We start from the raw sequence: 26003 nt of genomic DNA on the forward strand, positions 1-26003 counted from the left end.
GTGGTCGATGGTTTGGGGTGTTGGACCTCGTGATAAGCGTGACTTATGGGTTCGGGTTCGAACTGTGACAAATCAATAAGCAACAATAGAAAATAGAGAAAAATTGATAGAAACAAATGAAAACAGAGAAAAACTTACGTGATTTAATCAGTTATTAATCGGGGTTATTTTGCAAACAATTTATCTACCCTAGGCAAGCAAATGGATGTACTAGTATGTAATTCTAGGTCAACTATGTGCGTGGGTTTGTTTTGAGACTTTATTCTGTTAGTGACATTGAGATCTCACTAAATACGTCAAACTCGGGTTTTGACTCTAGCTATGGAACCTAGAGTTCTGCCTAGCCATTATCTAATGTTCATATAAGCCGAGTGAATGTTTAGTTCGGTATTACGTGTTTTGCAACAGAAATGACAATGCTAATCGCCGAATCTACGATAAGACGATAGAAACACCGAATAGTGGATGAAATGGGCCATGTGAATGAAACTCGCGTCCGAACGGATTGCCTCTCTTTACCCACAGATCGAGGTGTTTCGTTCTCCTTATCGCCTAGGATATCGACGAATCCCGAAATGATGGTCATGCCCTTGAACTGTAAAACATATGAAGTGCATATGTGAAAATTGAGATCGCATGACACGAAAACGTCTATAGAGGACTCGTATACTTCGACTTGAGCTGCCTCAAATTGGAAACAGACTCGAATCATAGCATGCGAGTGCTCTCTAGACATCAATTCTATTCGTGTTACACACCTCGGTGTTTTGAGATTGTGGATTTTAAAAGGGCATTTCCACCGTTTGATGATCCGTCGATGCGTTTACAAGTTGATACTCGATTCATCCAATTATTTAAGCCGAATGATTTAATTAATTCAATGATACGTCACATTTCTCGTTTGTGGAGTGGTTTAGTGATTGAGGTGTTGAACCTCGATTATTACAGATTAATGAGATGATTGTTCGGGGTTAACGCGCCTAACATGCAAATTAACGTGAAGCTAATGATTTAAACGAAAAATATAATTGCAATCAATTCCAAGAATTGATTTTAATCGTTTCTTGCATGCGTAAAGCACCAAGCGCAACAATAACACCCATTTTACAAGATCGATGCCGCCATGGTCTTTGATGAACAAACCATCGTATAATGCAAACACAAACATTATATTTAAGGAAATCGATAAAATGACATCAATTCATACAATAACAATGAAACGAAAACTCGGAAACCATGCTAAATCGAGAAGAGGAAACCATTAGCAACCCGAGGACCAAGAGAAGCTTTCGGCCACCCTCTTCAAGGGTGAGGCCGAGAGTTTGCCTTGGTCTTCCCGGGTCACAATGGTTTCCCCAACTTCGATATAACCCTATTTCCGACATGTTGTCATGTCATGCATCAATGGAAATGTTGAATGCAGGAGGCAACCACTTTTGAGGAGGAAGAGGGCCTCACGGCCTCGGGTAGGCCAAAGGAGCACACGGGTCCCTCCCTCGGGACTTAACCGTGAGCTTGCATGGCTCAACCATGCCGTGACAGTCTCTCCCGCCTCGACTTTGACTACGTCCAGCCATGATATATGCATTATTACGACATATAAACGTGACAAGAAGGATAACATTGCATGAACTTGCATGGGATTGCATGAGGTCATATAAAAATTTGAACTTGCGTGAAACATGCTCATTGATCGCCTTAACTTCCCGAAACAAACAAAGATTAGAGACCTAACTTCTCTAAGTCGTAGAGGAACTATACCTTGCCTCGGAATACTAGGGAAGAGTCGGGGAAGTGGCAAGAGGGTTGCTAAACCCGACTAGACAGTGGGCACCAAAGCTGACTCGAGAAGACAGCAACGACACCCGGGAGGAAAGTGGTTAGCTCGGGCTGTTCGAGATGGTTGCACGAGTTGGGACGAGTTCCTTCAACTCCTAAGGGAATGCTCTTGATGTTCGTGACTGATCTCGAGCGTGCAAGGGCCTAAATAAAGCCAGAAAATACAAAAGAAAATCCGGTAACGCTAGGAGAGCCCGATAAAGAGAAAAGAGAGGAAAACGCGATCTTACACGGTTGGATGGCCCTCGGACCGTGACCACCTCTTCACAGGGGAGGGTGAGGGTTGTGAGGAACCCTTAGAACGTGATGGCACGACTCACCGAAGTCGTGGGAAGGATTGGCACGCATGAGGAAGTCGCGAGTCAGCCTAGGGATTCCAATTATGGACAAGGGCGAAATAGGTGGACGGAGGCCTCGAATCGAAAATCTAACATTGGAAATGGCTTTAGAAGGCCAAAGGCATGTAGGATATGAAGTTTGGTTATGATTGGCTTAGGTTGGATCGGGTGGTGATCGGAAAACCGGACGGTTTTTCGTTGGTTTTGGCCTCGAAATGGGATGGATAATGGCTGGGCAGTGATGGAGAGTTGAGAGGATCCTAGAGGGAAGTTGGCTTGAGAGAGAGTAGAGTTGTGGTTGTAATTAAGGTTAGTGATGGATGGGAACTTATAGAGGTGACTAATGGTGCAATTAGGGCAAGCTAAGTGTAATTAGAGGGGGGAGTTAGGGTGGCCAGATTTTGAGAGGGGGTTAGGGTGGGGTTTATGTCATTTAGAGTGTAAGGGAAGTAAGAGGATAAGTGATGGGAGGTGATGGATATGAGAGTGTGTAAGAGATATTTGAAATGTGTGGAGGAGGGAAGAGCTTGGGATTGAACCACCGAAATTAGGGTTGAGCCGCCGATGGGGAGGGGATTAGCCGCGGCTGCCACGGCTTGATGGCTTGGCTTGGGTGAGCCATGGCTGGCCGTGGGTCCTACACTTCTTGGGGAGAAGTCGGAAGAAGCTTGGGGTTCTATTGGTTGCGCATTCGGACTCCGAGGTCCGATTAATTGACAGATTTGGAATGCTTACATGAAGAGGATTCGAATGAGCCCAATATCGCCATATTTCATGTAAATGAATATTCGGGTGGTTTGGCACCTCGAAAATCGGTTTTGCCCCGTTTGGATGATCGAAGTGAAGTTGTTCGTTTCTGACACCTGTTTGCACCTCTGCGTGTTGTAAGGCTCGTATCGGCGTGCTTTGTGCTTTGGGCAGAACGGTTTACTCGCCGACCCTGGCTGGAGATTGATAATCAAAGACGTCCTAGGAATCCGCGAACGGGGCTCTCTTAGTGTTTCCCATGTGTTCTGATGTGTTCGGAGACCACTGCGATCTCTGTTTGTCCAAAACGAGTCCTGGAGGCTTGCCGGGGGGCATTTGTGACCATTGAAATGTCACTCCGGAGATCGGTATGATTTGCTTGGTCAGAGCAGAAATGATTTCCTAGCCCCTAGGGGTTGTTGGGAGTGGGTGGTGCAAAACTCGGATGTCAACATTTCCCCGAATGAGCTCTAAGCGCAAGATTCCGCGTGAAAGATGCCCTTTTCTTTCCAGAATGGTACTCGAGAAACCTAAATGGATTGTGCAATGTGATTAGGGTTTCTTTTCCAAGTCCTTGAGGTCCCTGGGATTGATTGGCGCAGATTTCGTGCACTGACGATTTGTTAAAAGGGTCTCCGGCTATATCTTTCTGTAGAAAGGGCCCCTTCTTCCTGAGTTGGGATCCACTCGGGAGATCAAGACGAGTTCCAAAAAACAGTCTGGAACTTGTTACCTAGTCTTGGTGACCCTTGGATGCGTGCATACTTGTTTTTAGGTGCCGTTTATTTGTTCGTGGATCGGGCGTCCCGGAAGCCCCATCAGGAAGGCGTCTGCAAATGTTCGGGGGTGCCCCGACTTAAGCAGAAGACTTCTGAAATGCGCTCGGAGGTGGCATCGGTCATTTTGGTATCAAGAGGGACTTTTAGAGTCTCATATTGGATACCTTTTGACGCTCTAGTGATCCGACGATGAATAGTGCTACAGTGCCGATTTCTACTATCCCGAGGTTTTGTTGCCTGTCTGCTTCCTCTGATTGGCCCTCTTGCGACCTTTGATGGCTCCTGTCTTTCCTTGTAGTTCATGTCTCCGGGTCCCCACGTCTGCGTCCGTCGGCCCGGTCGTGAATAGTGACCCGAGCTTTGATCGGGTGATCCTTGTTCGAACTGGTGTGCCAAAATGGGGTGCTGACAGGATGTGTAGGGGATGTTGCGCATAAAGGAAAGGGTGCCTGCATACAGGAAAGAGTGCGTGTCATCAAGGAAAGGAGCGTGCTTTAAAGGAAATGTGTTTGCGTAACAGAAAGAGTACATTGCTTAAAGGGAAGGTGCGTGGATATGAGAAAGAGTGTATGCATAATAGAAAATTGCGTGCTTCAAAGAAAAGGGTGCATGCGTCAAGGGAATTTGCATGCATACAGGGGAGAGGGCTTGCTATGAAGAAAAGTGCTCGTTCAAATGAAAGTGCGGCGCTTAATGAAATTGCTAAGTTTAATTGAACTGCGGTGCTTAATGAAAATGCTTAGCTTAATTGAAGTGTAGTGCTTAATGAAAATGCTTTGCTTAATTGAAATGCGCTGCAAGAGGCACGGGTGCCTGCCCAGCGAGTTGCGGGGTGCACGAGCGCTTACTCGGTGAGTTTGCAATATGCTCGGGCGCATTGCCCTATGGATTGCAAGGTGCACGGACGCTTGCCCGATGGGTTGCAATATGCTCGGGCGCATTGCCCTGTGGATTGCGGGGTGCACGGGCTCTTGCCCAGCGGTTTTGCAAGAAACATAGGCGCTTACTCGGTGGACTTGCAGGAAGCACGGGCGCTTGCCCGGCGGATTTGCAAGAACACAGCGCTTACCCGGTGGACTTGTGATGTGCACGGGCGCTTGCTCGGCGGATTTGCAAAATGCACGAGTGCATTGCTCGGCAGATTGCATTGCTTAAAGAAAGATGCATTGCATTGCTTAATGAAAAAGTGCTTGCTTAATGAAAAAGTGCATTGCTTAATGAAAAATGTGTTTGCATAATGAAAAGGTGCATTGCTTTGCTTAATGAAACCATGCTCGCTTAATGAAAAAGTGCATTGCTTAACGAAAATGTGTTTGCTTAATGAAAAGGTGCATTGCTTTGCTTAATGAAACTGTGCTTGCTTAATGAAAAAGTGTATTGCTTAATGAAAATGTGCATTGCTTAATGAAAATGTGTTTGCTTAATGAAAAGGTGCATTGCTTTGCTTAATGAAACTGTGCTTGCTTAATGAAAAAGTGCATTGCTTAATGAAAATGTGTTTGCTTAATGAAAAGGTGCATTGCTTTGCTTAATGAAACTGTGCTTGCTTAATGAAAAAGTGCATTGCTTAATGAAAATGTGTTTGCTTAATGAAAATGTGCATGCTTAATGAAAATGTGCATTGCTTAATGAAAAGTACGGAGCTTAATGAAAAAGTGCAAACTGGAACTTGAAAGTACATGCTTAAAGTGTGTGCATGAATTGAAGTGCTTGCATGATAAGTTGAAATTAGTGAAAATGGGCGTGAAACCCTGAAAACAGTAGAGTGGGTGAGAAACCCGAATGCAGTGGAGCAGGTGTGAAACCCTGACTACAGGTGTGGGTGTGAAACCCGAATGTAGTGGAGCAGGTGTGAAACGCTGACTGTAGTGGTGTGGGTGTGAAACCCGTATGCAATGGAGCAGGTGTGAAACCCTGACTGTAGTGGTGTGGGTGTGAAACCCGAATGCAGTGGAGCGGGTGTGAAACCCTAACTGCAGTGGTATGCGTGTGAAACCCCGATTGTGAAACCCGAATGCAGTGGAGCGGGTGTGAAACCCTGAATGCAGCAGAGCGGTTTCACTTTGTCAGATGTCGGGTTTGTTGTTGGGAAAATGTGCATTCGTTGGCAATGCCCCGGCTGAGCGATGAGGGATTTTGCTTTGCAGGATGCCATGTGTTGAAGGACTCGAGCTCTAGGGTGGAGCGCCTAAATATCTTGAGTGGTCGAGAATCAGAGTCTGTCGTAGTTCTTGCTTGCTTGTGGTACTTGTCATTCTAGCATTACTAGTAAATCATGTGAGAAATACTAACGCGAGATAGGTAAGCATGAAAATGTCGTTACAACATGCAGATCTTCAGTTTCGAGTCACCTAAGTGACCCATGAAGAATTTTGCTTTGACAGTGCAGATGGGTCCCGTTCTCGGAGGCCTAGATGTGAGGCCTCCAAGGGCTCCCGTTAGCCATGCATGGGCATATCAAGACTTTCCCGATGATGCCCTAGCAGCTCTATCGTTTGTTTGACAAGCCCGTCAGATTTGGACCTTTCTCATCAGGGTACTGTGGGGCGACTGCATTTGTAACTCGTATGAGAATTTCTATTCAGAGTTGGTCAGACGTCGGTCTGATTAAATAAATCATTCAGCCTAAATAATTGGATGAACCGAATATTAATTTGTAAACGCATCGACGGATCACTAAATGGCGGAAATGCTCGGAGTGACATGAACTAGTTCAGGGTTGGTCCGAACAAACTTTCTTGGAAACTGGTAACGATGAATTGCTCATATTCCCAGTACTGAAGCTTCTTTCCCCGATAATGTCGGAGATAGTGCCATGGGTTTGAAGTTCCATCATACTTCTGGAAGTCAAGAACCTTGATTTTTGGAGGTAGCGGCATGCCTGGGAAGAGGTTTAGGTCCAAATAGCTGGTGCTATGATGGGAGTCGCCAGCTTGAAGGGCCTTCACGATCTCCTCCATCTTCTTCAATCAACCTCCGCTCTTGGTTGATTTCCTCCTCTAGAAGGAAATTTGTGGGTGGAGCTGCAGGTACCGTGTGGGTTGGCGTCTGGTTTAGGGATGGGCATATTTAGGGGCGATGGAACTTGGTATGGAAGGCTTGTATTTGGTTGTGAAGTCTGGAAGATAAAAGACTCTGTAGGTTGAGCAGTAGTGAAGGCACTCGGCGTTGGAAAGACCCTCAGCAGAGGGACTGTGTGGACCGAAGGGGGGACCAGCATTGACAGTGGCATTGGTACATATATGGTCGTGTCTGACATTAAGAATGTCGTCGGTGGGAGAGGGACATCCGTTAGGGCAGGTGGTGGCAGCAAGGGGTCGCTGACCGGTTGGACCATTGGCGCGGGGACGACCATAGTGCCGCTCTCCTGTATATGGGCCAGCGAGACCCAGAGAGCGGGGTCAACCGTTGGCTCGTGTGTAGGGGGCGGAGTGGAGCTTGAGGCGGCGTGGTTCGGACCCCTGAGCAAAGACATCATCTTAGCCATGTTAGCGGCCTTCAGGTCTACTGTGCTCTTGAGTGAGGTGACATTGCCTTCGAGTGCGGCTATGCGAGCAATATCTTGGATAGGCAGTGGTGCTAGAGCTGCCGGAGATTGAGAATGAACCGGCTGTGGCGAATTAATTTCCTCGGAGATTCCGGGCTGATTCTCTTCGGCCATCCTTATACGGAAATGAGTGGGGTATCGATGAGGGGTAGCCAGTTGCGGTTACCTGTACCCATGAGTGTGTTAATGCGGTTGCAAAACGCGGCTAAGAAATTAAAAGTGCCAAGCCAACAATGAAGAAAAATACATGAGATGCATGAATTTCAAAATGCTAATGCCATTATATCAATTTGATTTAAGTTCCTTAATTTACAAAGATAATTAGTTTGAAAAAGAGAATTTAAACATTAAACTGACAAACTATTGCACATGGTAGCTAAGTGAGCGCTACGTAGGTCTGAGCGACGCAAAGATGCTGCCAGCGAACTAGGCCTAGGGATAGGAAAATTGCCCGCTTTTGCCTACACTCAGTTCTAGCATGACGCTCAAATGCGCGGTTTCCCTATCCGAGCTCTCCTCGCACGTGCACGTGCCTGAGCTATCCCCCGCTGAAGCTCTCTTCGGTCTGTAAGTTTTGTTCCGACCTCAGCGATCTCTTGGTGGAGTCGGTCCAATTCCTCCCATATAGACTGTAACTCCATACGCCTAGCTACTTGGTTGGAGGTCTCGACTTCAAGAGCGGCTGTTTGGACCCGAGGAATGGATGCGGGGTGCTGTAGGTGAAATTGGGCCACGTATGATGAAGTGGCCTTATATGCTCGCTCTTCGTTTGTAGGGTGTTCCGGAAAGTAGAGGTCCTGCAGAGGCGAGTATCCCACAGTTGACGAATCACCCTGATTGTCAAGAACCTTTCTGTAGCTGAAGGTGGGGATTTTGTCCATACAATATGGTAAGGAGCACGGTTTCCTTCAACGGGAACGTCCTGTAGGCCACCGAGCTGTCTGATCACTCGGTCGGGGAAGACAAGTGTGCACCCGTACTGGCTGATGAGGGGAAGCCCGGTGATTGCTGGACATCCAGTAGCCATGGGACCACCAGGGTGCCATGGAGCGCCCCACGATAACTGTTCTGGTGTAAGTTATTGCATGAACCTCCTCCAATCAAAGGCATTGCACTCATTGTATGCCTGAAATAGTTGGTTGTTGACGAGATTCAAGAACGAATGGTATAAACAGAATGGTTGGATGTGTCCAAGGAGCCACATTTGCAAGTGATGCGGGGATCCCATCATTGTACCATGTCAATTCGCTTGAATGTAGTCAAGTGACCTTACGGTCTCAGCCACGAGGGCTTCCACATAACTACGGCCTTCTACCACTTGAAGGATGACGTGGGCGAGTGCCCCGTCTACTAGAGTCAACGCGTTAGGGAACAAGACGGTCCCAAAGACAAGGAGAAGGAACCCGTGGCACGTCTACACGCCCGCACGCTCGCATGCCCGTGCACGTCTAGCTGCGCGCCTAGCTCGCCCGAACATGCTACCCTTGCACCCGAACATCCTTCCGAGGATTCCACCGAGTCAACCGACTCTCGAACCCTTCCTCGACTCTTTCCTCGTATCCCGAGACTAGGTAAAACATTCTCGACCTAGAGGAGTTAGGGTTTTTTACATTTATTGCGTCTTTGTGGAGTTATACGGTGTATCAAGCATGCTCACTTGTAAGATTACATTTTATGCACTTTCCATGTTATATCATGCATGTTTATCCTTGATTTACGTGCTAGCATGTCGAGAAATACTTAGATCATAGTTGTGAAGAACATCCCGACCGGGGAAAGGCAAAGAGCTCATGGGTTGCCCTCCTAGAGAGGTGGCCGAATGCTCTTTTGCTCTTTTCGGACAAAGAACGATCTTCTAGACCCGATCCAAGTTCGATTCCCGAGTTTCATCGTGTTTTCTCACGTGTATGAAGTCGATATTGTTTTATCGATTCCTTAAATAATATGTTTGTGCATGTTTGCATGTTTGAATGTGTTATTTAAATCATAGCAATACCCTATTTAGTCCATGGGACCTCTCGACTTTCTCCAAGGGGAAGTGGTTGAGAGCCTCATAGACTCATACGGGTTGAATGAGGCTTCCTCTCTCTGTTTTGAGTTCGTTCTCGGATTTTGTGCAATTCGCAATTTCAATAACATCACAAACATCGCAGTCAAACAACTCTTTTAAGCAATATGCATGGATTCACAATTCAGAGACCCTTTCGGGCCTATTAGGACTCGAAGATGTGTTTGGTCTTTCTTGACCGAATCATCCTCGGTCTTTCTTGACCCGTCTTGGTCACCGATGCGTGAATCGTTTTCATAATTAATGCATTTGGCAATAACTTTAAACATTAATTTCACGAATGGGTTAATCGGGACGCTGATACGGTTAATTCATTCAATTTAAGCTACTTTGCACGAACTGGATATTAATTTGTAACTCGTGTCGACTAATTACAAAATGGTCTTAATGCCCTTTTCAAAACCCTCATACTTTCAAATCTGTATTGTGTTGTTTCCCTTTTTTGAAAATAAATCTTCAAATCAAGGGCAAGAGCATCATTTTATGATTTGTCGCCATCCTAGCATAGTTAGGGTGCTAGTCGGGCATTTTATATCAAAACATAATCACCTCACTGATCTCTTTATTTGATCTAACCAAACACTAGAAATGGTTAGGTGGAACTCTAGATTCCAAATCTAGAGTCAAAACACAAGTTTGGATCAATTCAGTAGTAATTCAGTGTCACAACATCGAATCATTGTAAAAGCAATCCACACACATGAGATTTGATTCTCTTTGTCAAGTTCTCAAACTAAAGCCGAATGCTAAAACATTGGCACGTGCTTATTTGTCTAGGGTAGGATTTGCATGCCAAAATACCCGGATTAACAATTTGTTAAAACACGTACACTTGACAATAACAAACACTTTGTCTGTTATTAACATGTTGCGTGTTACCTTCTGTACTTGTTTGTCATTCGGGTCGAGCCTGATCCCTACGACGAACATCACAGGTTTCAACGCCCTATTCATCGATCACAGGGTCCAACGCCCTAATCATCACTCATAGGGTCCAACGCCTTATTCAGTGAGAGTGCATATTGAGTTTCAGTTCTTTAGTTTTTCCTTAAACTCACGGTGAGTTGGAGCGGAATAATAACCGAACGCGAGTCATTTGGAATTCGTTCATTTGTAATTTGTATTTTATTGTTCTCGAGAGCATTGTAAGGATTTTATTTTGTACATTCATTTTGTAAGAATTCTAGTCAGTGAGCGAACAGTCCGAGAGTCGAATTAATCGAATCGGTCTAATGCTTGCCCAAAGGAAAGTAAATCCAAGATCTCGCGGTTCCGGTTCACGCAAGAATTCAATCTCCATGGTTTGATGAACTGTAACGCAAGACGGTGAACCATTTCCCAAACACACGGATTTACTTCTTTCTCGGTTTCTTGACCGACATCATTTAATTCATCGATTTTTCGGTGTCAAAACGTGCGAGCTGAGTGCAACTTAATTCATGCGGTAAATAATAAAACATGCAAGCCTAGCAAACCAGAGTACCGAAAGGGCGTGCGGGATATAGGCCTGCACGTAACATGAACCCCCGAACTCGGACTTTCCGATTCCGCACAAACCAATGCCTTAACAACAACTAGGTGTTCCATACCCTTAGACCCGGGTAACTTATCCACCCTCGACCTTCAGGTCGTAAAACGATAAGTGACAACTCCTTCTCACACGCGTCCCCACGGGAAGGTGGACACTCCCAAGCCGCGCGATCCAAAAGCGCGCAATGCGGGCCACGACGAGAGTCCACATTCGGGTCCGTACAGGAGTCATTCGAAGAGTCCGCGTGACTTCCGAAAAGCAATCTAAAGCGATGCTCATGATCTGTAGAATTGCAGAGTACGACAGTGTCTGACATTGGGCATTAGCTTTTGTCCGATGAATCGGCGTTTTTGGACTTCTACTGAAAAGTTGTCTGTATTTAGAAAACTGCTCTGTATAGAGCAGATAATCTACGAAATGTGTTTGAAAACAATTTTCATCTGTTTGGCACCTCAAGGGATTTTTGAAGCCCAATATTGACTATCTTTTGATGGTCGAGTGAACCAGTAGAAAATAGCACTATCAGTGTTGGATTTTGAAAATGCCGGTTTGGAAGCTGTTTGGGCTCTCTGTGTGCTTTGCATATCACTGGATGATTTTGAAAGTTCTTTTGTTGTATGCTTGAATCATCTTCTTGTCTCTGTTGACTTGAGAATGATAGTGATTTGCTACTTTGTCGAGCCTTCTTCTATATCAATGCTCAAGCCATGGCCTGAATTGTTGTTGGTGTGTATTGCTTGAACCGATGAACCAAAATGGGATGCTGACATACACGGTACTGAGTAGGATATCAGTGGGGAGTAGCCAGTTGCAAGCACCTGGATCCCACAAGTGTGTAAGTCTCAGTGCAAAACAAGCTACTTAAAAAAATAAACATGCGAGACAATAAAGAGAAAATGCATGGGATGCATGAATTTTGAAAGCTAATGCTGTCATTCTCGTTGATTTGAGGAGTCGAAAATATAATGTGACTTTTGGGAAAACAAAACCCTAAATCATTCTTCCACCGCGCTCGGGGTGCAGGTGAGCGTCACCATGGAAAGCACTGGCTCCAAGCAAGGACCTAGTAGAGGTGTCCATCCTAGGGAGTGTGTGAACCTCCTCGGGCTCTCTTCCTGGACCTCTCCAGGGCAATGCTCACCAGTGCCAATTCATGCTCACGTCTCTGTAGCGCTGCACTGGTCTGGGTGAGCTCCCTCTATAGTTGGCGCTAATCGACAAGCTGTTTGTCTTTCTCGGCAACCTCTTGGCGAAGGCGATCCCACTCGGCTCTGAGACTGGTTACTTCAACCTGAATAGCGATGGGAGATGCTTTGGAAGATGCATGCTCCTCGGGTTGTGGGGAATCAGTGAGATCTTCGAGTACAGTGGGACCCTACCTATAGAAACGGAGGATGTACTCTTCGATAGCCTGGAAATCTTGCTTGTCTTGGGTAGGATGCCCTGGGAAATAAGGTTGCTCAGTGGTCACAGTCCATAAGGCGGCTAAGACCCGGTCGATGTCACTTTGGCGATCTACGAGTGTCTGATCCTCCCGCCAATTGTGTTCGAACCTAGTCCGTGCCGTGTCCTCGGGGACTGTCTGTAAACTGCCGAATTGCTTCATTACTCGCGCTTGGAAATAAGTGGTGGATCCTTCATGGCTCATGAGTGGGACTTCGTTAAAATCGGGGCACCTAAGGGCCATGGGTCCGGGAGGCATCCACGCGGCTCGCCACTTAAAGCTCTTAGGTGGTATTTCGCAAAAAATTTTGATCCACTTGGAAATCTTGCATTTTTCCATGCGCACGAAAGGTAACAATCGAGAAATGATCGACTCTTGGCTATTGAAAAACATAACCGGGCACACGAGGCCAAAGGGGTATGCATGGCTTTAAAGCCAAATTTGCACACGAGGTCACACAATCTCGAAACATGGTCGAGGGACCGAATGGTCTCAGCCACTAGGGCTACCTCGTATTCGCGTCCTCCGACCACTTGGAGGACAACGCTAGCCAAGGTCGCATCGACGAGACCCCTCGAGCGAGGGAATAAGAGGGGCCCAAAAATTATCAGTAGAAAAGCGTGACATATGTCCTTTCGAAGAAAATCCCCTTGGACCCTCTGCGCTCTAGATTTGATGAAAATGAGGAGTTTCTCAATTGCTATCTTCGTGCCACCGGAGTATGCGAGTTCGGCATGCAAGTGGGTAGTGCGTACCCCGAGTAGGCGCGAGACTAAAGTTGATCGGGTAGTGTGAAAATTGGGTTCCACGATGCCGTGGGCAGTTGCAGTTCGGGCAATGAGGGTCCGATATTCTTCGATGGTCGGTGCAAGTTCGGTGCCTTGAATATTGAAAATGGCATGGTCTAAATTCGAGAAAGCAATGGCAGCCTCGATAAAGTTCCAATCGACGTACCGAGCAGCTAACAGGGGCACATCACCAACAAAAACAATGATGTAGTCTTGGTTGACTCGGCGCAGGCTCATCCATATCTGTGCGATCTCCTCGAGTGGTGGGGTGACCCAGTCGAGGTGCGGGCAAGAAATCGAGCGCGACATCCTTTACCAGGATGAAAGGAAGACTTATTTAGGACACATCAAAGCGAATGAGACCCTGATTTTGGAAACTGCATGATGCATGTGTGCTGAAAAAATAGATGCTTACGACTTAATGAACTAGGTTCATGTACATCTCTTTGAAAGCAGAAAAAGACTCAAGGTGACACACAAGCCGACTTAACGGACTTTTGTTAAAGTTGGGCAGGAGGCTTGCATGGAGCCCCTGCACGATGCTTGGTTCGGTACTACAAGGACCGTGTTACCTGATGATGGGGCCCCCCGATTCAAGGGTATCAATTCCTTGAAATCGGGCGGGGATCTTTGGGGCTTAATCGACGGTCCAATCACGTGATGTACCCTTACTCAGAACTCTTATCTAACCTTGGTTTCCTATCATCGATCGTGGGATGCGACCCATAGGTACCTAGGGCTATGATGATATGCAATGCATGGTGCAGAAATAAAGGTGCATAAAATAAATGTGCCAAAGGTAGATAAGTAGTAAATGACAGAAAGTGGTAAATAAATAAACAATCAAACATACAAACAGAATCGAGACCGAACCCTCTAAATGTCCCCAGTGGAGCCGCAAGCTGTGTGCACCCGAATTTCATCTCGTTGGGGCACGCATGCCCGCGAGTCGATCGTAAGGCTTGGGAGTGTCCACCTTCCCGTGGGGACGCATGACGGACACGCGCGAGAAGGGGTCGCCACTTACCATTTTACGACCCGAAGGTCGAGGCTGGTAAGTACCCGGGTCTAGGGGTATTGGATACACCTAGCATGCTAAGGCATTGGTCTTGCGGAACCTGAAGTTCCGAATTCGGGAGTTCTGTTACGTACGGGCGTATATCCCGCACGCGCTTTCGGTACTCTATTTGTCTAGGGCTTGCCGTTTTACTTATTTACCGCATGAATTAGGTTGCATGTCCTTACCAATTTTGACATCGTAAATTCAATGAAACGCTCAGACCTTTAGCTCATCAACTGGGGTCTTTACATTGACTGAATGAAAGTACAGAAACACACCCTTACAATGTGCTCTTGAATTAAAATATAGACGCGATACAATACATGGACCCGGTCGAATCACATTAGGCCAAATATTCCACTCGTGCTTTGCGTGAGTTTTTGAATGACTGAAAAATAAATTAATGCAATGCAGGCTCAAAGAGCCGAGGGTTGTGTCCGACTAAGCTAACGGATAGCAGAAGAGTCACTTCACTCTCGAGACAGCCATAGGATCGGTCGAGCTCCCGGGTCATGTCCAACCATGACTCACTTGTTCGATCTGAGTTGCTTCTATATAGACGCTACTGGAAGCGAAACAGTGAGTCAAGGCAAGACCCGATTCTGCACTCGGGTTGCATGCACTCGATGTGTATTGTGCGTTGGACTCGTGATTGATGGTTTGGGGCGTTGGACCCCGTGTAAAACGTTTCCCATGAATTCGGGCTTGAATCGCGATCAAACAGCAGGTAACAGACGGAAATGGATAAAAGCGGATGAAAAAATATAAAAACAGATAAAAAAAAAGCAGATAAAAGCTAACGGATGCAGACAAGTGGTTTGTTAAGCTAAGTTTACGTGATTAATCAGTTATGCCCTAGTATTGCTTAGTAAACAATTTCCTAAGCTAGGCGGAACAAGATGTATGCATGCAGAAGGTGCTAGGCTGGCTAAACATGGGTGGATCTATTTTCAAGTTATTCACTGCGGCTTTACTGATTATACCAAAAACGATTGTTTTCGCCTAGAAACCCAAAAGCTATCCCCTTTTTACCTTGTCGCCCATGTTTGATTAAGCCAAATGCACGATTAATTGATTTGCGTATTTTATGCCAGAAAAGCCCATTCTACGCAAAAATTTAAGGAAACGGAGGCACGAAAGGCCACGAATGCACCATGGGTAGCAACCTTTCATGGGCCATCCCCGCTTGAGCGTCCTGAGCTATGCTAGGATTATAGAAGCACTCTAATTGGGCGAAACGGGAGATGCAGATAAACTTGCGCTGCACGAGCTGCCCAATTACTCCCGATTAGTAGTGTTACAATTATGCCAACCCAAGTGGTGTCGTGAAATTAAGAACCGATGACTTTACCCTTGCGTTTTTAAAGAAGTTTGTTAAAATGGTGAGATTACATGATGCAAGCTACCTCGGCCTGTAATTGGTGTCAACCGATCCCCTGGATCTTTCAAGATTATGGTTGAACCCCATAAGAGCCAAAAGAACGGTTGGTCTGCCCGAGAGTGGTCTAAAGAAAATGCTCATATCACGACTTGATAGCCTAAGTTTAGGCACATCCTCTAGTCAGGATACGCGAGTCTTCCTCGGATGCCCATGTTACATCAGACCATGTGTCTTAGTGGCTTGCAAAATTTAGGTTCGGAAAAGGGCAACGGCACCCGTTCTTAATCCATCGACGCAATTATCGATTATTATGCCAACTCATGCATTTTGCTTGACGTCAAGTGATTTGCTTAGCCAAGTTACACGTCCCATTACCCGTGTATGAAATTCTTTTTTATGGTTATGGACTTATGCTTTACATGCACGGGTTTATGGATCGATTTAATCGAATTAACATGCTCGATATGCGTTTTATCGTCCAGTTATCAACAAATTGGGATGTATGGATACAACCAATCCGAGAATCGACTTCAAACTAAAGAAAAGAGGTTGCTCTTGACTCGAGTAAACCAAGGAAGATCCTAGCCCGTTAAGAGGTATGCCCGCGAGATCTCTTGGTCTCCTTGAGACATGGATGGTCTCTTCACCCCGATTTTAATTGTTTCTCGCATGCTACACGTGCCAAACATGATAATAGTTCATAATAATGAAGTCGGTGCCGCCATGCTCTAGGGGAAACACATTCAAACGTTCAAGCATACGGATTAACACGGTATTAGGCGGAATCGTAAGACGGCACCGACTCATGCATCAACAAAGCGTAGAAACATGGGAATGAGTTAAGTTTGAAGAGGAAGAGGCTATCCTTGACTCAAGAAAACCAAGAAAGATCCCAGCCCCTTAAGAGGTATGCCCACAGGATTTCTTGATCTCCTTGAGTCGGGACAGTCTCATCGACCCCTAGCCTAACCTTTTCCCATCATGCTAAACTTATTACACACATCCGTCCATGCACATACATCGTTACAAGTTGGAATAACGGAAATAAAACGAGATAAATGATAACACGCAATAAACTGGTTGAAAAACTACCTTATTACCCCACAAAACCTAAGAAACTAAGAGTCCTAACTTTTCTAAGTCGTAAGAGGATTATACCGAGCCTCGAAGGACGAGGAAAAGTTGAGAAAGTTGCTGAAAACCCGCTGGAAATTGGAAGAACCCGGCTGGACAGTGTTACCCGAGAGGAACCCAAGTAGGAGCACTCGGCTTTGGCTAAGCTACACCGACGGGTCGGGGTGGTTCCTTGAGTTGGCTCGGGCTAGAACTCGAGAATCTAAATTGGGCAGCTTCTGATCATGCCTGGTTCGAGCTGCTGGAGGCTCCAAACACTAAAACTAACCACGGAAATGGACTTAGGAGGTCGAAAACATGGGGGGTATGCATTTAGTTTGATGTTTGGGTGAAGTCGAGGGGCGGTCGCCGAAAAACGGTTTGTTTTCCAGCAAGTTTGGCCTTCTTTCAGGACTTTTGAAACGTTGGACTAGTTGAGACTTTTAGGGGAGTTCTTCAAAGGATTTTGGAGTGAAATGCTTGTCAAAGAAGAACCTTTTAGTTGTCTTGCACTTATGTTTATATAGAAGAGCTTAAGGGAGCAATTTGGAAAAATGAAGTGCAATTAGGCAAATTGAAGTTCAATGCCGGTTTTAATGGACCAATTAGGGCTAAATATTAGTCAAAAATTGTAGGAAGCAAGTTGGCTTTGAGTTAGCATTGAAGAAGAGTCAAAGTGCAATTTGGCTTGAATTTCGGCTAAGAGAAGGAGGAGTCGGCTAAGGATGACTAGGGTGGGTCCCACACGGTTTAGAGTTGAGTTGGCGAAGTTCGGGTTTTGGCTAGTCGCGCATTCGAGTCCTGTAGTTCAACTTAATGCGGAATCGGTGATGCTCGTGAAAAACCGATTCAAATAAACCCACTTTTGCCATATTTGTGCACTTGGAAGTATTTAAGTGGCCGTGGGAAAGCTCGAGTCCCGATTGTTGGTGCATTGGAGGTCCGCGGCTCAAATGAAGGTTAAATTGGCAATGTGCGCAAAGAGACGGTCCAAACGACCCAAAGCTTGCCCCATTCTGATTTGAGGAAGTATTTCGTTGATCTCGGGGCTTGAAGGCCGATTTTGGCTTGTTTCAAACAAACAAGACCAAATTGACCATTTTTGCCTACATATCCCGTATCTGCATTTTGTGTCGGTAGTTTTGACATATCTTGTCATTTTTACAGAATGGCGGACCTAGGGACCTTTTGTGCAAGCAAGGGGTGAAATGACCATTTTGCCCTTGACATATGGTCAAATGACCATTTTGCCCCTGCCGTGGAGCTTAGAGTCAATCTCGCTCAATTCGAGCGGACGGGGCCAAATTGGTCATTTATGTCGCCTATTTGTGTATATGCCTGTTGTTCTGCTTGTTTTGGCATGTTCTGCGCTTTAAGCTGGGCAAATGACCATTTTTCCCCTGGGTTTGCGGTTGGTGCTCACAAGGTGTCTTCAGGGGTATTTGAGCGTGCTAGAGACGTCGGTGCTCTCTGTTCTATCAAAACAGGCCTTGTACTGTCTATCGGGGCGAGTGCACTTGGACTCTTTTAGACTTTGCTCGGGCGATATGGTTGATTCCTTTAATATGCTCGAGGCAAATCTTCAATTTGGGACCAAGCAGTTTGACGTGCTCGGTGATCGTTGTATGCTCTGTTCTGTCGAAAAGGGACCCCGACTGTTCATCCGGAGCGTGCGTTTGAGCCCATTTTGGATTTTCTCGGGAGAATAGCATGTTTTCCCGAATATGCCTGGGGTGGATTCTCAATTTGACACTGAGTAGGGTTCTTGTTGGATACGTTCTCAAGCTCGAGTCAATTGTTAGGGAATTGTACTATAATGAGCTAGTCTTTGGTCATTTTGGAGTGAACTGCCTTATTGGTCTCTTTAGGCTACGTTCTGTGGATTTGTGTATGACTTGATGTTTCTTCTGCCTAATCGCACCTGTTGGCCATGTCTGTGGATAGCAATCCGGGCATTCGTGAGCCTTGTTTTATCATGTCTACAGGGCCATGACCGGAGTTACTGCCGATGCTCTATCTGGGAGCCGGTGGACCAAAATAGGGTGCTGACAGCTTGCCCCGCTTTGGCTGCGTGCTCGAGTAGAGGATGTAGCCAAAGACCATAAAAAGTACCACATTTGGTCCCGACGACCACCACGGCACCTCGAGTAGTTGTTCCTTCCCCTCGCGCTTTTGATGTGTGGGAGGAAATTCGCGCTAGGCGAAGAAGAGGGAAAAAGAATGGAGGGAAATAAAAGGAGGAGGGAATTGTGAAACTACAAGACGGACCCGGAGCAGGAATTTAAAACGGGACAGACCCGTAGTAGGAATTTAAAAATGGGACGGACCCAACCCGTAGCAGGAATTTAAAACGAGAAGGACCCTGAGCAGGAATTTAAAACGGGACGGACCTGGAGCAGAAATTTAAAAACTGGACGGACCTTGTATGGACCCGAATGTGGACTCTCGTCGGGGCCAGCATGCGCGCTTTTGGATCGCGGCTTGAGAGTGTCCACCTTCCCGGGGATGCGTGATGGACACGCGTGAGAAGGAATCGCCACTTATCATTTTACGACCCGAAGGTCGAGGGCCGATAAGTTACTCGGGTCTAGGGGTATGACACATCTAGTTTTGCTAAGGCATTGGTAATGTGGAACCGGAAAGGCCGAGTTCGGGAGTTCATGTTACGTGCGGGCCTATATTCCGCACTACCTTTCGGTACTTTAGCTTGCTAGGTTTGCATGTTTTAATTATTTACTGCGTGAATTAAGTTGCGTTCGACTCGCACGTTTTGACACCGGAAATTCGGTGAATTAAATGATGTTGGTTGAGAAGCCGAGAGAGAAGTAAACCCGCGTGCCGGGGAATCGGTTCATAATCTTGTGTTACAGTTCATCAAACTATGATGTTTGAATTCCTGCGTGAACCGAAACTTTGAAATCTTGGGATTACTCTTGTTGGGGCAGGCATTGGACCGATTCGATTGATTCGACTCTCGGACCGTTCGCGCTAACCGACTGGGATTCTTATAGAATGAATGTACAAAATAAATCCTTACAATGCTCTCAAAACAATAAATATAAATTACAAATGATTGAATTCCAGTCAGTTCGCTTTCGGTTATTATTTCGCTCCGACTCGCCGTGAGTTCAAGGAAAAATCGAAAAAACTAAAATTCAACTGAGCTCTTAGTGAATAGGGCGTTGGACCCTATGTTCGATGGTTAGGGCGTTGAACCCTAAGTGCAATGCGTCCTATGGGTCGGGTTCGACTCGCATGGACAAACAAGAGCAGAAAAGTAACAAACAACATGCAAATTGCAGACAATGTGTTTGTTATTGCCGAGTGTACGTGGATTAACAAATTATTAACTCAAGGGTATTTTGCAAGCAAATGTCATATGCTAAGCAAACAATCGTGCAAAACATTTTGCATTCGGCTTTGTTTTGAGAACTTGACAAAGAGAGTCAAATCTCGTGTGTGTGGATTGCTTTTACAGTTATTTTATATTGTGACACTGAATTTCCACTAAATTAGTCAAACTCGTGTTTTGACTCTAGATTTGGAATCTAGAATTCCTCCAAACCATTATCTAGTGTTTGGTTAGGTCGAGTGAAAGGTTAATCAGCATTTTGCATGTTTTCTGACAGAGATAACCGTTTTAGTTACCCGAGTCTACGCTAGGATGACAGAAACTCATCAGTGGATAAGAAAAGGCATTGCAAATGAACCTGTACTTGAACAAGTAGCCCATTCATATCCTGATACCGTAGTGTTTCTATCATGCTAATCCTAGGGGTGTCGCTGAATTGTGAAAAGACGATTTTGCCCTTTATCTGAAAATTATTTTCAGAAAAGGGAAAACATCGCAATGCGGGCCACCTCGGCCTGTAGCTGGTGTCGACCAATTCCTTGGATCGTCCAGGGTTATGCAAGAACCCCAAAAAAGCCAAAGAACTGGTCGGTCTACTCGGAAGTGATCTAGAAAGATCTTCTGTATCCTGACCTTAGTTACTTGAAATCATGTAAAAACTCAAGTTGAGACACATAAGCCCTTTCTAGACGTCCATGCTACATCACACTGTGCGTTTCGGAATTTTGGAAATGCGAGTTTTGAAAAGGACATTAACGTTATTTGACAACTCATCGACGTGATTTACCAATTAATTGTCAATTCATGCAAGATTTGCCAGTGTGAAATGGGTTTAGTCATGTGAGCGTCCCGATTAACCCGATTGTGGATTTACAACTTAAAATTAAATGCCAAATACAGTAAATGTGCGGGTTACAAACAATCAGACAGATCATAAATTGATCCACTGAATGGAGTCTGAGTACTCGAAAAGCTTAATTTAATGAAAACAATTCATGACACGATGACCAAGACGGGTACAGGAAGGTAGAGGATAATATGGTCAAAATGACCAAAATACCCTCGGAGCCTAAAATGGCCCCGAAAGAGTCACCGATACATGAATTCATGCATTTTGCTTTAAAAAATAATGTTTTAAAGTGGTTAGCATCGGCATTTACGACAATATTGAAATTTTACAATTTGCACAAAATCCGAGAAATGAATTTCATCGAGGTAAAGAGACTGTTCTTAACCCGAATAAGGTCAAAAAACTCTCGGCTCTTTCCTCTTGAGAATAGCCGTGGGTTTCCTTGACCCATTTTGGGTTTCAAGCATTTTCTTTAACCCAATTTCGACTATTTCTCGCATGCTCAAAGGTTAAACACGGTAAATAACACGTATTTAACAAAGCCGGTATCGCCATGAGCTTAAAAATGCATTTAAACATACAAACATGCACAAACACATTATTTATGGAATCCATAAAACAATACCGGCTCCATGGATGCGGGAAAACATAAAGATTCGCGAAACAACTCAAATCGGGGCAAGGAAACTGGTCTTGACCAGGAAAAGTCAAGAGTAGCCTTGACTACCTCTCCAAAAGGTTAATCTGAGAGATATCTCGGCTTTTTTGGGTCAATATGGTTTCCTCGACTTCGATTTAAACATTTCCTGACATGCTAGCACATTAAACGATAATAAACATGCATGATATAACATTGAAATTGCATAAAAATTAAAACTTGAAATTGAAACATGCATAAAACCCCTTATAACCCCCATAAACACAACAAAAATGTAAAAATCCTAGCTCCTCTAAGTCAGGAATAGTCATACCTAGTCCCAGGATGCAGGATGGGACTGTAAAAGTCGGGTTGGACCTTTGTTGGGTCGAGTTTGTGTTGTTTTTTCTTGAACAAACCCGAATTGCACAGACAAACCCATTTGGGTAGTGTCTCGACCCGACTGGGTAGTTTTTCGAGTCGAACGTGACCACGGTGGCTCCCGATGGAATTTTGATGCAAGGTTAGTGGCTCCCGACTCCTAAGAGACCCCCAGAGGTAGCTGTGGTGGTCGTTTGGTTCCATACCTATTGGGTTGACCCTTATAGCCCTGCAAAGATCACGGAAAACAGAGTATGTCTGGAAAACAAACCCGACTGGGCAGTTTTTAGGACGAACGTCACCACGGTGTCTCTCGATGGAATTTTCAGGCAAAGCTAGTGGCTCCCGACTCCTAACTAACCCCCGGAGGTGGCTGCAGTGGTCGTTTTGCGAAAAGAGTCTTGGATCGAACCGATCTGCAAGAAAATCGCAAGAACAGTCAAAAAATTCAACTCGACTGGGCAATGGGGCTGTTTCTTCGTGCTGGGCTAAAACCGACGGGTTTTTCTTAGTTTCTCGACCCCTAGACACCCTAGGGCTGTGTAGGGAGGTGTTTGAGGGGTTTTGGTAGCTCAAATAGGTTTGGAAAGGCTTGAAACCCGGGTGGGTATTTTTGACCCGAGAAGGACCAAAAATCCTATCCGGTTCTGTGGTAGCTGTTTCGTGGGTTGGAGGCTTCAAACTTAAATTCTAAGTTTGGAAATGGATAGAGGAGGTCGAAAACATGTGGGATATGAAGTTTGGTGAAGTTTGGATTTAAGTCGGGATGGTAAATACCATGATTTCGACTTAAGTCTTTGGTGTTTTGCTTGGGTTTTTGCTTGTTGTGGTTTGCTGGAGCTAAGGGGGAGTTGAGAGCTTCTTGAAGAGTGAGAAATGCTAGAGAGATGGCATGAGGTAAGTTATGCCTAAGCTAATGACATAACAGTAATATATAGGCTAAGCTTAATGACAATTAAGTGAAGAAAAGTGCAATTAAAGGCATGCTTAATAGAAGGGCGGTTTGCTTAAGGAAATATCAAGCTCAATCCTCATCTATTACATTAATGGAGAAGAGATAGAAGCATTGATGAAGATGGAGTGCTGTCTTGAAATTGCAGGCCTGATATTTTTGAAGAAGAGACAAAGGCAAGTTGGATGGAGGAAGAAGCCAAGGAAGGTGGCGGTTTGGGCAATGGATGGGGCGACTAAGGCAACCCGTGGGTCCCACAGATCATGAGGGAAATTCGGGATGAAGTTCGGGTCTCGATTGATCTCGTGTTCGAGATTCGTGGCTCAAATGAACGTTGAATTGTCATTGTGCAAGCGAAAACGGTTTAAACGAGCCCGAAATCACCCATTTTGCCTAAAGGAATGCTTGTGTGGTTTTGGAGCTAAGAAGCTAGTTTTGCTCCTTTCAGGCAATTGGAGCAAAGTTAGTCGTTTCTGAATGCGTATCTCGTACATGCATTCTGTATTGGTCATTTTGACGTGCATTGTCAATCAGACCGAATAGTTGACTCTTCAGCCGGTATTACAAATGTGGAGCTGGAGACGTCCTAGGAGTCCGAAGCTGGATTTCTCAGAATGCTTTTTGAGTTGCTTAGATGATTCGGAGATCGCTGCGACCTCTGTTTGTTGAGAACAGACCCCAAAGGATTGAAAAAGTGTATCTGAGACCCTAAAAGCACTGTTCTGAGGGCCTAGATGGATTGGGCAATTCCGTCTGAGGATTTCACATTGAGCGTTGGGACGAGCGGCAGAGGATCGACCATCCATTTGATGTCAAGTTTCCACGAAAAAGACCTACGGTTATGAATTTTCGTAAAAAAACGGTCTTTTCTGTCATTCGGAGGTCATTCGGGAAACTGAAAGGGATATTGCAGTCTGATTTGTCCAATTGCGTATGTCCGCTGTAGTTTTCAAAGCAATGCATGACTAACTTCGTTTGCCGTTATTCTGTCAGACCAGTCTCTGGTTATGCATTTACAAAGGAAGGTATGCTTGTTCTGTCGCTTGGAAGTCATTCAAGGTGTCTGCGTGGCTTCCAAAAATAGATCTGAAGCACTGCTCATGCTCTATATGTTTGTGGGGCATGGCTGTTGTACAGACCCGAATGTGGACTCTCGTCGGGGCCAGCATGCGCGCTTTTGGATCGTGCGGCTTGGGAGTGTCCACCCTCCCGGGGATGCGTGACGGACACACGTGAGAAGGAGCCGCCACTTATCATTTTACAACCCGAAGGTCGAGGGCTGATAAGTTACCCGGGTCTAGGGGTATGGAACACCTAGTTTTGCTAAGGCATTGGTCATGTGGAATCGGAAAGTCAGAGTCCAGGGATTCATGTTACGTGCGGACCTACATCCCGCATGCCCTTTCGGTGCTCTAACTTGATAGGCTTGCATGTTTTAATTATTTAATGCGTGAATTAAGTTGCGCTCGACTCGTACGTGTTGACACCGAAAATTCGGTGAGTTAAACGATGTTGATTGGGAAGCTGAGAGAGAAGTAAACCTGCATGTCGGGGAATCGGTTCACAATCTTGCGTTACAGTTCATCAAACTATGATGTTTGAGTCCCTGCGTGAGCCAGAACCACGAGATCTTGGGTTTACTTTCCTTTGGGCAAGCATTAAACCGATTCGAGTGATTCAACTCTTGGACCTTTAGCTTGCTGACTGAGATTCTTACAAACTGAATGTACAAGATAAAATTATTACAATGAACTCTTGAAAATAATACAACAAAATCATAATTACAAATGATCGAATCCCAATCAACTCGCATTCAGTTATTATTCCGCTTTAACTCACCGTGAGTTTAGGGAAAAGCCGAAGAATTAAAAATCGATATGCGCTCTCACTGAATAGGGCGTTGAACCCTGTGAGCGATGATTAGGGCGCTAGACCCAAGTGCTATTCGTCCTAGGGATCGGGCTCGACCCGTATGACAAACAAGTGTAGAAAGATAACAAACATCATGCAAATTTGCAAACAATGTGTTTGTTATTGCCGAGTTTACATGGATTAGCAAGTTATTAGTCCAGGGTATTTTGGCATGCAAATCATACCCTAGACAAACAAACGCATGCTAACATTTTAACATTCGGCTTTACTTGGAGAACATGACATATCGAATGTTCGTATTCAAGTCTCCTGTGTGCGGATTGCTTTTACAGTGATTCAGTATTGTGACACTGAAATTTTATTGAATTAGCCAAAATTGTGTTTTGACTCTAGATTTAGAACCTAGAGTTCCACCTAAGCATTTTCTAGCGTTTGGATAGATCAAGTGAAAAGATTAGTCAGGTCATTCTGTTTTGATACAAAATACCCGACAAACACCCTAAACTATGCTAGGATGACAGAAACTCATCGGTGGGAATAAGAAAGGGCTATGCAGATGAACCAGCATCTGAACAGGTAGCCCGTTCTTATTCCGATACCGTCGTGTATCTCTCAAACTAACCCCAGGATGTCGCCAATTTACAAAATGATGCTTCTGCCCTTGATTTGAAAATTTATTTTCGAAAAAGGGAAATAGTGCAACACGGGTCACCTCGGCATGTAACTAGCGTCAACTAATTCCTTGGTTTTTTAGGTTTATGTGGGAACCCCGTAAAAGCCAAAGATTTGGTCGATCTATTTGGAAGTGATCTAAAAGGAACTTTTGTATTTCGACCTGAATTACCTAAAATCAGGTAAAACTCAAGTCAAAACACACAAGTTTCTCCTAGATGTCCATGTTACATCATATTGCATGTCTCGGATTTGAAAGTATGCCAATTTTGAAAAGGGCATTAACACCGTTTTGTAATTCGTCAATGCGAGTTACAGATTAATGTCTTATTCGTGCGAAGTTGTTAAAAATGAATGAATTAACCGTGTAGATGTCTCGATTAACGCGTTCGTGAAATTAATGCTTAAGGATTATCACCAAATGCATTAATGTTGAAAACGATTCGCGATTCGGCGACCAAGAAACGACTCAAAACGGGGAGAGGAAACCGTATTCGACTCAAAAGGGGTCAAGAGACTCTCGGCCTCTTCCTCTTGAGGATGGCCAAGACCTCTATTGACTCAAATCGAGTCTCAAGCGGTTTCCTCGTCCCGTTTTCGGTTGTTTCTCGCATGCTCAATCATCGAACATGATAAATAGCAAGTATTTTTA

The sequence above is a fragment of the Punica granatum genome, chromosome 1 (assembly GCF_007655135.1).
Source record: "Punica granatum isolate Tunisia-2019 chromosome 1, ASM765513v2, whole genome shotgun sequence".
NCBI lineage: Eukaryota > Viridiplantae > Streptophyta > Magnoliopsida > Myrtales > Lythraceae > Punica > Punica granatum.